The following is a 12,194-nucleotide window of genomic DNA, read 5'->3' as shown; positions in this document are numbered from 1 at the left end:
GAAAGTCCACACTGAGGACCGGAAGCATGGCCCCGCAGCTCTGCTTCCTTTCGGAAATCCCACAGGCACAGGGATGGAGGGTGGGGGGCACCTCAGGAAGGGCCTGAGCCACTGTTGTCCCAGAGTGCCTTTCCTGTGTGGTATGTGGCATAAACTCTCCATCGTCCTTTAGCCCAGTTGTCACTTCCTCCAAAAAGTCTTCTCTGATTACTGCTACTGCCCCCAGAGAACTTTTCTGGCTCAAGGACACACTTGGGGATTTGCACTTGTCCGTGAGGCCGTGGAAACCAATGGCGAAGGAAGAGGATTATCTCTACTGGTCCCTAGGAAGACCCTCAGGTGCAAGGTGAAGAAGTGTCAGAGGGAAGAGCACCCGGGTGGATGGAAGCAGGTGGGAAGCCATGCCTGTGGCCAGCAGGAGGCGGGAGGCAGGTAAGGAGGGGGGAAGCAGAAAGAACCAAGGAGGCAGGACTCCCAGCAACTGGTGGAACAGGGGGACCTGGGAGCAGAGGGTCCAGCAGGCCTCCAGGATCTGCTCTGGGGCCTGGGGGGTGAGGGGTGTCCCCTGCCTGGCACACCCAAGGGAGGGGAGAATTCCTGAGACAGCTGTGAAAACTCCGTGAACACCACAGCCCTGCTTCAACCATGTTTTCAAAACACTCTGTCAAGATGTCTACTGTGTGCAGCTTAGCCAAGGACTCCAGGTCAGCTTCCAGAGTCCCTGTGTCACAAACTCCTCGACGACCCCATAACTGCCTAACCCACCGTGAAGAGTGGAGTGTGCTGCAAGAAGGATGCCAGCCTCTCAGGCCTCCAAGACCTCTTCTCCTGCCTCCCAGGGACAGGTTCAGAGCTCCAGAGTCCACTGTGCCCTCCTGGCCCCCTGGTCCTCTCTTACAGTCACCTGCAAGGAGCATCCTATTACAGGGCAGCGGAGTGGCCAAGACCCAGACTCCCAGGACAAATCATGGAGGTCCAAGCCAGTCTTTGGACCTACTAGTGGATACCGTGACTGCTTTGCTCTTTCCCTCTGGGCCTGTTTTCCTTTCTTTGAGAAGGGGATGTTAGGACTAGCTACCCCACTGGCAGGTTTGAGACTCAAGTGAGCTGCTTCAGGGCTACAGGTAACAGCTTTGCCCAGTACCTGGCCTCTATGAGGTGCTCAATGAGTAGAAGCAAGGATTGTCATTATTTCTATGATGACCAGGGTCACCCTCTGTCCTGGAGGAGGGAAGATGGCAAGTCACTAAGTCTGGCCCACTCTCAAGTACAGGAATGATCAAGAATATATGGGCAGATTGTAACAGATTTGCACTTGGCACCTCCTCATGGTGAAGTGCAGCCTGTCAGTTATCAGCCATGGTGGCAATGAGAGTTTAGTGTGAGCTGACCTCACCCCAAAGGACTTGCTCTTCAGCAGAACCTCAGGGCCATTCTAGGCCACACCCACACCTGAGCCTGAGAGGTGGCCTTGCCCACCCGGCAGCCTATGTTGGAGAAGAATGGCTTGCTCCCACCATGGGGTCTGCGGGCTATTCTCACAGGCAAGCAACGTCCCCACACGGAGCCGACAGACCCTGCTTGCCCACTCAGCACTCCACAAAGGACAGGGCAGCAGCAGAGACCGCGCTGCTCTTGACAAACTCTCCACGTGACTGGGCAGCCAGACAGCAGCAGAATAAAATCAGATGGGAGGGAAGTTGGCCCAGCTTCCTGACCAGGTGCTGAGTGGACGCACAGGATTCAGGAGAGCGAATCTAAGAGGGAGAAAATTGGTGGCCTTGGCCATAAAGGGAATTGATTACTCAGGGACCCATCACACCCACCAAGGTCAGCCAGTGGCCTTGGCTGACTCTGCTTCCTGGAGGACAGGGTGCCCTCCAGACTTCAATTCATGAAGGTTCAATTAACTAATAAGTGCTGGATCGGGGAGAGGGTGGCCAGGTTTTTCCAGTGGTGAGAAATGGGTAAGAGAGGTTTGGGGATCTGAGAAACTCTGAAACTGACCCCTGTCCAGGGTGGTAGGGGGGAGCTAGAGAGGAAAATGCCTTGGCTTCGCGTTCAGATGGAGCTAGATTTAAATGATTTACTTTCAGAAGTCATTTCCCCTCTATATGACTCTGTTTCCCAACTGTCAAATGGATTTGACAATACCCTACATTCATGGAGAGCTTGCAACGTACTGGTCCTTCACTACCTACCTCACTTACATTAACTCAGTCAAAGTAGTAGTAACCCCAGGAAGTGGCTGCTATTGTTAGGATCAGCCTTTCACAGACAGAGGAAATGTTCCCAGGTCCTATTGCAAGCTGCCAGGAGTCAAATGTGTGCAACCAGCTTGTACTCAAAACCCTTGGCTGGTCCACTCTGCTGCCTCTTAATGGGTCATGCACATACAACACCCAGGGTTCACCCAGATGTGCCAAGATGCACTAGTGAACTGGGAGCTCCCTCTGGGTGCTGACACCCCAGTGAGAACTTTCCACATGTTAACGCCCAGTAGCCACTGCCATCGCCATCCACACCAGGCGGAACTGAGGCAAAAGAGCTCAAGACATTTGCCTGTTACAGACTTATAAGCCACAGAGGTAGTTTTGAACCCAGACAGTCAGTCTCCAGAGCCCCGCACTTAGGCCTCTGCAAAGAGGGGGCTAGTGAGGGTGGCCACCCTCGGCACTTGTCTACCGAGGGTACATTATCTACCAGGAAAAGCTACATGCAGAGCACACCACAGGGGTCTCCACATACCCACAGCACACTGGGCTTTGGGAGGTCCAGAAATGTTCCCCGCTGCTTCAGCCCAGGCTCCCAGCCTGGTTAGGGACCAAGGCAGACTCAGGAATGTCCCTGATCCTGGAGAGATTGACAGACGGGAGAGGAAGCCCTTAGTGTGTGAGGCCTTCTTGGAAGAGGTGAGCTAATCAACAGGCAGGACATGGGCAGGGAGATGTGTATGGAGAAAGTGAGGGGGTGCTCCTGTGGAGCAGGGTGGCTTGAGCTAGAGCAAGCAGGAAGCTGGCCATCATGGCACCTGCCTGTAAGCCCAGTGAATCCTTGGGAGGCTCATGCAGGAGGATCACAAGTTCAAGGCCAGCCTCAGCAACTTAGCAAGGCCTTGTCTCAAGTTTAAAAAAACAAAAAAAAGAAGGCAGGGTTGCGGGGCAGGGGTGTGGGGTTGGTGATGTAGCTCAGAGATAGAGCATCCTGGGTGTAATCCCCAGTGCCACCATTAAAAAAGAAAAAAAAAAGCAAATAGGTGAGAGGCCAGATGAGTGACCTAAGGCAACGGACAGATGGAGCATCTCTTAGAATCTCCCACTCTAAAATGTCCCACCCTGCCTGGCCCTGGGAAGGTAGGACCGAGAGCAGCCAGTGATAGACAGTGAGTGCACTTTGGGTACATAAACCTGGGAGAGTGGCACAAAAAGCAGCCAGTTCCATCTGGCCCATGGCTCTGCTCAGGTCAGTCCTATCCTTGGAGGAACCCTGGGCCTTGCTCCTGGGGGGGGGGTCCCATTGTCCTCCCAGTGGCTTTTGCTCCCATCCTCCAGCCAACTGAGACCCCACCATTTAAATCATTACCCCAGATCATTAAGTTGGAATCCATAATGTGGACTCTCCCTCGGGGAGCATTCAGCTGCAAAGTCATAAAATGGCAGCGTGGATGGTCATTAACCGTGAGGGCTGTTTATCCCTTGGCCTGCTCTGGCCAGTGGAAGTCATGAGGACAGAAGCCAGCATCCCCTCGCTCTCCAGAGTGGAAGTGGTGGCTGCTGCTCTCTGGTGCTTGCATCAGAGCTGTGCTGACAGTGGAGGCAAAGGTCAACCACAGCCCCTCACCAAGATCCCCAAGCCACCTCTCAACACAAATGTGCAGCTGGCTCTAATACCTGCCCACGCCACCTCCACCCCCAGAATGCCCTCTCCTCATTCCCCTTCCCAACTATCCTCAGGGAGCCTCCCTGGCCATTCTGGGTCCAGAGTTCAGTCCATCAGTCTCCCCAGCTCCCACCTTTTCAGACATTCACCTGGTCTTGTGGCCACCTTAGTGTCCTGGTCCTTCCTCCAGGAACAATGCTCCCAGAGGGCATCAGTTTATTTGTCTCCATCTTCTGTGTCCCCACCACTCCCCTTTCAAACCTGATGCACGACTTTATGTCCAGGAAGTGCTCAAAATATGAACCATGACACCAGAGGGTCACTGCTGCCAGTCTTCGTTGCTCATCTCTACCCATCACGGTCACACGAGCATTTCTACACAGCTCTGAGGACCAGGACCAGCCTCCTCAAAGGGGCTTCTGACCCAGACAAGAACAAGGACCAAGTGCCAACGAATTTGGAAAATACAGACTTAGGAAGGTAAGAGTGTCCTAGGCTCTGACAGTATTGGGGTGGCAGACCCAGGACTCAATCCAAGGTCTTCTGGCACTGAGGTCTATCTCCCCAGAAAGTGTGGTGGCCCACCTGAAGTCACGTGGTGGAGGCCAGGCAGGGCCGTGAGAACCTAGAGTGTGGGCCACCTCTGCTGTATCTCCCAACATGTCCCTGACTGTCTGGGCCTCAGGATGAAAGGGATGAGTAGAGCAGAAAGCCACCTGTGGCACAGACAAGTTCTGAGTGGAGCAGCCAGGCCAACTGTCCATCAAACCCAGGACCAGAAAGGACCAGAGTTGGGAGAGGCCTCAGGGCTGTGGGGACCTATCAAGCCTCCCTGGACAGGTGCCAAGCCACATGCTTCCCCTGTTATATAATCTGCTAGCTCTCTACAGACCATGGCTGTCCGTGGCATGGTCAGGGAAGAGGTGAGACCCCATGGCACTTGCCCACCCAGGTGCATTTCAGACTGAGCCAGCCCCCAGGGCAATAGGCAATTTAGTTCCTGAATGTCATTCTCAGGAATGTTATCTATTTTAAGCTGCTCAGCATCCACCCACCATGTGGAGCTGCCCAAGCTGACCCAAGAGTCACCAAAAGCCATGTGTGAGGCCGTCTAGTCTGGCCCTAGCCAGAGGCTTCCCCAAGGTGTGCTGAGGGAATGAAAAAGGCCCAGTATTGGGGAGAGCAACATAGCAAAGCTGGTCAGTATGAAAGGCTCAGATGAGGCCCCAGGAGAAAACAGGACACATTCTTAAATACCCTGTGTGCACATGTGTGTGTTTGCATGTAGGTGCTTGCATGTGCATTTGTAAGCATGAGGAGAGTTGTGCAAGGACACGTAGCTTGCTCCGCAAGGTGAGAATGATGGAGGGTGGTGACAGCTGATATTTGCTTTATATGACTCCATACTCCTTTGCACTCCAATTAGTTCACAGAAGATGAGTTAGGAAATGAGAGCTGGCAGCTTTGTTTAACCCAGCCTTTCCCAAACTCATTTGATGATGTTTTGTGCCATGTCTAGAAGCATCCACTACAGCAGGAGATTGGCACAGAATCTAGTTTGAGAAAGATAAACATGTCCAGCTTCTACTAGAGAAGATCACGGTCCCTTCTGAGGCTGAGAGGCAGAAGGAAGGATGCAGACGCCTGGTCAACGGCAGAGCCCAGAGCTCCCTACAGCCCAGCCCTGCCCCAGGTGCTCTGGCAGGGGTGGTGGAGGCAGTTCAGGAGTGACCTGCACCTGGTGGAGAGAAGGTGACAGGGCCACAGAGGAGCAGAGTAAGCCAGTGTTGGGCAATGCAAGCCCTTCCAAGGAGAGAACTGAGGTTTAGGATTGCACAGTGACACCTGGACTCATGGACTGAATCTCTCCTCTAGTTCTCCTGGTCCAGCCACTTGCAAGGTTCTTGACCCCTCTGAGTGTCAAGTAGGGGCTGGGTCAGATGACCCCTAGCATTCCTGAGAGGCTCCAGGATTATGGGCTGCCCAATGATCAGCACTGGAACTATCCAGTGGATTATCACCTCTGCTTTATAAGTGAGGTAACTAAGGCTCAGAGAGGTTAATCCAATTCTTCAAGGTAAACAGAGAGAATGGAGCTCAAAAAGTGTTGGCCTTGTGATCAGGAGTCCTCTGCTTTGAGGCGTCAGGAGCTACTGTCTGCTGAACCAGGCCTGAGACAGGTGGGTGGAGCTTCCAGTCCCGGCTCTACCTCCTATTGGTGGACAAGTTGGACCAATTAACCATTCTGAGCCTCAGTTTACCCCTCTATTACTGGAAATACCATCTCACTGGTTATATAGGGTCATCCACCACATAAGACAGCCCCAGGTCCATTACGTGTAAGTCGTCACTAAATGAGAATTATTATCTTTAACATCCCTCAGTGAATTATTCCAGGGTGGAGAAAAATAGGAGACATAGGGCTTTAACTCAAGGTGTGCTGGCCCTGTTTGAAGTCTCAGACCTCCCATCTATAATGGGATGACCTCTGGGAGCCCCTAGATCTATAATATGGATGAAATAAGATCTCTGTGAAATGCTTTTTCACACAAAGTTCTGGAGAAATTCACCCTCCAGCAACCAGAAATCTTTCTCTGGGAAGTAGGTATGAAATTGTATTAGTCAGCTTTCTGTTACTATAACAAGTACCTGTGACAACTTATAAGGAAGAAAGGTTTATTTCAGAAGTTCCAATCCATGGTCAGTTGGCCCAGTTGCTTTGGGCCCGTGACAAGGTGGCACATCATCGTGGCAAGCTCAAGGTGCAGCAAACAGCTCACTTCACCAGAGCCTGAAGGAAAGAGAAAGAAAAAGTAGCAGCCAGGCTTCCAATGTCCTCTTCAAACACTATGCCCCCAGCGACCTAACCTCCTTCTACCAAGCCCCACCACCTCCCAGTAGCACCAGAATCTGGGGCCAAACCTTTAACACAAATCGTTTTGAGATCCATTCAATATTCAAACCATACCAGTGATACATTAGGGGCAGGGGACACAGGGCAGGGACAAGAGCCAAGACAGAGTAAAGAGAACATGACAGACACTCCTTGTGTGCCAGGCTCTGAACTAGGAGCTTTCTGGACCAACTCATTCAGTCCCTATGAAGTCAGTACCTGTTAACCCATTTTATAGGCAAGGAAATGGACATCCGAAGACATTAAGTAACAGGCTCAAGGTCACAAGTGTGGTGAAGCAGGACCTGAACTCAAACGTCCTGGACCTTCTATCCCCAAAGTACACACCCTAGCCCGCTGAGGGACACAGGCTCTACTATCACTGCAGAGCCCCAGGACAACAGAGGCCCCTCATCATGGAGGGGAGTGTGAATCCCATGTGGAAACCAAACCTTTGCCTCCACTGGGGGCCTGTAGAGTCTCAGGATCTCTGTTCCCCAAGTAAGAAGTGCAAGTCTCTCTCCTTTAGTGCCACAGAGTATTCCCAGCCCCCAGTGTCACCAAGAAGGTAGTCCCTGCTGGCATGAGAGAATAGCTGGGCCTGAACTGCTCTGTGTGGTGACAAAGAGCCACTGGCCGGGTGTGGCGGCCACAGGGTGGAGGGCTGCCTCACCGGTCTCCACACTGGACGCACCAGCCCCAGCGACCCCACTGAGGCGCTGGCTTCCGAGCTTTCAGACACCGCGTGCCGAGTGTTTGTCAGCTCCTGACACTAATGTTATTTAAGGCCCAAAGTCTAATGTAAGGCTTCCTTTTAGCAAGATTGTCTCATTTAATAAAACTCTCTGTCTCTGTCCCCCAAGGTAATCACGTTGATGATAACGCATTCCCTGCGCTGTGATTTGATCTGGGAATAGAAATATCGCACAGCCTGGCTTTGCTGTCAGATGTTCTATTTGTTTTTCCCCCCTAGAAAAGGGGAAAAGGGAACATCCAGGTGAGTGGCTCTGCTCACCTGAGGCTTGCCACTCCACTCCTCATCCCCAGGAGGCACTTTCTCATTGACTCCATCAACAGCGTCCCCCAAATACCTGTGCCGCCGGCTGCCCCTGCTTCACTGCACCTCTGGCAAGCCAAGCCGCCTGATCCGCTCAAGCCCCTGCGGATGGAGGGTAAAAAGAACAGAGCCAGCACTGGAGTTGAAGAGTCGAATAAAGCTGGGTTCCAATCCTGGCTCTGCCTGTCACTAATCATGTCACCTGGAACAGGTCACTTCACCTCTAAGGCTTTTGTCATCGTCTAAGACACGAGCTACATCACAGGGATATTGAGGACAGTGGCTGAGCAAGCAAAGGCCCCTGGCACATTAGAGAGGTGCTTATCCCTGACACCCCCTAAACTTGCAGCCCTGAGAGAGACCCTCCCGCATTTCTGTGTACTCTTAAGAAGAAAAAGTGAGATCAAGCATTTCAAGTGCTTTGTTGCTCTCTCCATCACTATCACTGCCATCAGCACCACCATCCCTCACTATCACCACCAGTATCACCATCACCGTCACTATCATCATCACCGTCATCATCATCACTATCGTCACCACCCTTCTTCACTGTCACCATCAACATCATCACCATCATCACCACCATCATCATTACCACCATCATCATCACCATAATTCTTCATCAAGTGAGAAGGGAGAGCCCTTTAAAGCCTGCAAGGGGCTGCCCTGGTGTAGGCGGGATGGATGCAAAGCTGGGAACTCTGCGCTCTGGAGCCCTGGGCTAGTCACTTCACCTCCCCAGTCTAAGTGCTTGTCTGGGAAGCAGTAGCGTTCTTAGACCTAGTGGCCCAGGTACATGTGCACCTGTGGGAGTCTGTATCACCTACCCCACTTTGCTGTCCATCCCTCAGTTAGTGGACCCAAGCATGGTGAGGGCCTGGTGGGCTTCCAGGAGTCCCCCCAGCCTGCAGATGCAGTTCATGAAGTCACATCTGGCCAGCAACTGGGTCCAGCCAGCAGAGCAGGTGCTTGAAGGCTTCAGGAGGACTGGCTCCTGGACTCAGTTGGGGTCTGCAGGGCTGATGGCTTCCTCCTGACCACAAAGCATGAGCAGCATGAGCAGCTCCTTGGGAAAGGGCACAGGATACGGAGCTGGGAGAGCAAAGTTCTAACCCTGCCTCCTGTAGGCATTCCCTGGGGGCTTGGGGCACTCTGAGCCCAGATGCTTTCTATACATTTGGTATATCATGACAGTCCTGGCACTTAAGAAGGTGACAGAATATATGATGAAAGGACTTTTTTTAAAAAAAATGTATGGGCAGGGTTAAAAGACACCAGAAAGGGCTGGTAATCACCCCCAGGGTTTGCAACAGAGGGATCTGCTAGCACCCTGAGGGCTAACAATGAAAGGGCAGGGAATGATTTCTGAATCCCAGCAGGATCAGAGCAGCCATGACCACAAGCCAGCAATTACTGACCTCCAGCCAGTCAATCCTGGGGCAGATCACATTTTTCAAATGGCTGCTTCAATATCTCCCCTTCTACAAAGTCTTTTTCTACTGCTTCAACTTCTTGAATCTGGATATAGTTGTGATTACAGCAGAAGTGACACTGTGATTTTAAATGTTAGATCATTAAAAAAAGAGGCCACCTAACCTCTCTGGGATGCTCTCTTGGAAGGTGGCCACCATGCTGGGAGGAAGCCCAAGAAGCCATGTGGAGAGGCCACATACAGGTGACTCCAAGCTATCACAACTGAGCTCCCAGCACAGCGCATCCATTGTAACACATGTGAGTGAGGGAGACTTCAGATGGGTCCATCCCCAGCCTGAGATCCCAGATGCTGTGGAATAGAGGCAAGCCATTCCCACAATGCACCTTCCAAATTTGTGACCCATGGCATCTGTAGGCAAATTCAAACACTGGTTGTTTCAGGCTACGGTATAATGAGTTGTGCAGAATTATTAAGTGTAACACCTCACACTGGCTGAACTCAGCCAGGAGCCAGTGAATGAGTGTATTCTATGCTTCCATCCATAGGGACCACACTCACAGAGCACGTGACAGGGTAGAAATGGGTGGTTACTGAAGATGAAGGGGCAAGGGAGGAACTAGGGAACATAGAAGGCAATGGCTTTAGGACCAGGGACCTGATGGGTACTGCATCCAGCCTGGCAGATCTAAAGACCCTTTCCTACATCAAAAGGTTAGTCCCTCTGACCTGCTCAATTGTCCCAACTGCCTGAGTATCTTTTGCATCTCCCACCTGCCTTCCCCACCCCTCGCCCAATCCAATCTTGCCCATGCAGCCTGAGAACCAGACACCCCTCTTTTCTGATCACCACTGAAACTCAGAACCACGCTGCCTCCCTGTCCTGTTCAAACTCCTGAGCCAGTGGAGGCTCAGCAGTGGACATGGAAAATGGGAGGTGAGTGTGAGGGCTGCTCTCAAGCTACCCCAGCCTTGCCCTCCTCCTCAGAATTTTCCCCTCACCTCGCTTCTGCAGCCACCTCATCATAAACCCTCCAGAGAACCAAACCATTGCCACTGCAGCCCTTTGCCTCCTGAACCCCACCCCAAAATACCAAAAACAGGAGAATTTGAGGCAGTAGCTGAGTAAGAGGGCTAGTACAGATGAGATACACATCCCCCAAAACCTAGCAGGGGCTTCTCCAAATTCCACATGCACCTTCCTTCTGAAGGGCTGGGCAGGGTCATCGCTATGCTAGGAAGTCATTACCTATTCAAGGATATCCCCTGCTCCCGAGCCACAGCTTCTCCTGAGTGCTGCCCTCCCCACCTCCAGCTCCCAGGATCTTAGCTATTCGCTTACTGAACCATGACTGCCCCATGAGCAGGGCCATGTCTTCTTATTGTTCCTAATAAAACAATAACTACACATGGTATTTCAGTGGCTGTTAATCAAAAAAAATCTTCACATTTTCTTATCATGAAAATTGAAGCACAGAGAAGGGAGGTGACTTGCCCAAGGTCACCCAGGTGGCAAGGAGTAGAGCCAGGACTTGGAGGTCAAGGCTTTCCCCCTGACAGAATGGTTGATCACATCTCCAGATCCAGCACGTGGCTGAACAAGGAGAAGGCACTCGATAAATATTTGGAGAACTGCACCAAACCTTAGCAGATTCCTGTTGCATGAATAAAGCTCTGATAACGAATAGAAACCAGACCACCTCGGTGATTTCCAATTCAAACGCTGTCATCCACCCCATGAATTCTGATGCACTGATGTCTTTTGTTTTTTGGAGGGATTTTGTTGCTTTCAGCAAGGAGAGGCAGCGGGAGGAGGTACGCGGAGGTCTCCTGGGGAATCGATTCTGCACAGCATTTCAGATGAGAGATGGGGAAACGTTTTAGAACAAATAGATGCTGGTTATCACAACACCACCAAGAGGAAGATGCGCCAGGATTTGGGGTCCCATTTAACAGATGAGAAAACTCTGGCCCCAGGACTTAGGGGATATGTTTGAGGTCACTTAGAGAGGGACCAACAGCAGCTGTCTTGATACTCAGGCTAGGGTGGGGGTTCTTGTATTTCCACTGCTACCACCACCTCCAAAGTGACTTGCTCTGAACATTACGGCCTCATGGGATGGACAGAGGGCTCAACTCTAGGAAAAGCATATGGCAGAGTCACTACATCAGAGGGCCAGGCTCTGAATGCAGATAGAGATCCTGAAAACAACCCTCCCTGAGGCAGGAAGTACATTGCCCCAAACTCAGTACCTTTTCTCATTTCCCCTCTTCTGCATACAGCAGGCAGATAATCAGAGCATGCAGACTGACTCTCCCTCACCAATGATGCCTTGCAGAGCAGAAGGAAGGAACCAAGCAATCCATATGCCTCTTGATGACACTGAATTGGTGACACTCTCTGGGCATGGGGTTCCCAGAAGATTGCAGCCCTCAATGACCCTCTCTTCCAGAAGTGCCTAGAAACTCCCCTGTCCATCTCCTGGGATGGAGTTGGAACAGAGGGCACCCAGCACAAAGTTAAGGCAAAAGCTCTCTCGTCCTTTGACCTTATAACCTTGGGCAAATCACATTTCCTTGAAACTCTATTTCCGCATTGGTCAAATGGTGCTCAGATTACCCTCTTGGAGTAAATGTGTATCTCCAGAGATTAAATGATGACACAATACTACACCTGTTTTATCACCACTGTGCTTCCCCTATTAGAGCTTAGCCCCACCCCTGCTATATGACTAGCTCCCAGCCCTGCTCCTGACTTGAGCTGTCCAGAGCCAGTCCTCAGGGCTGGAGGTCAGCCACCAGGACTAGGCCAGAGAAAAACCAGTGGGCCAGCCTGGATGGCTAAGTGTCGTTGCCTATGGCAACTGGCATCAGACTGCATCCAGAGTACAAGGTCAAGGTCTTAGCTGAGGAGGGAGCCGAGCCAGTTTCTC

At 51.7% G+C, this 12,194-nt stretch overlaps 1 long non-coding RNA gene across 1 annotated transcript; it reads left to right on the top strand.

Moving 5' to 3' along the window:
- The first annotated feature begins 282 nt into the window (after window positions 1-282).
- Window positions 283-7,832, top strand: LOC124075938 (uncharacterized). Its single transcript, XR_006846217.2, has 3 exons — window positions 283-432; window positions 4,164-4,359; window positions 7,636-7,832. It is a non-coding gene; the product is annotated as an uncharacterized LOC124075938 (long non-coding RNA).
- Window positions 7,833-12,194: the final 4,362 nt, after the last annotated feature.

This window comes from Marmota monax, unplaced genomic scaffold, assembly GCF_021218885.2.
Source record: "Marmota monax isolate L192 unplaced genomic scaffold, Marmota_monax_Labrador192_F-V1.1 WCK01_AAM20220418_F8-fsc00019, whole genome shotgun sequence".
Classification (NCBI taxonomy): Eukaryota; Metazoa; Chordata; class Mammalia; order Rodentia; family Sciuridae; genus Marmota; species Marmota monax.
This window is presented reverse-complemented; position numbering and strand designations above follow the sequence as displayed.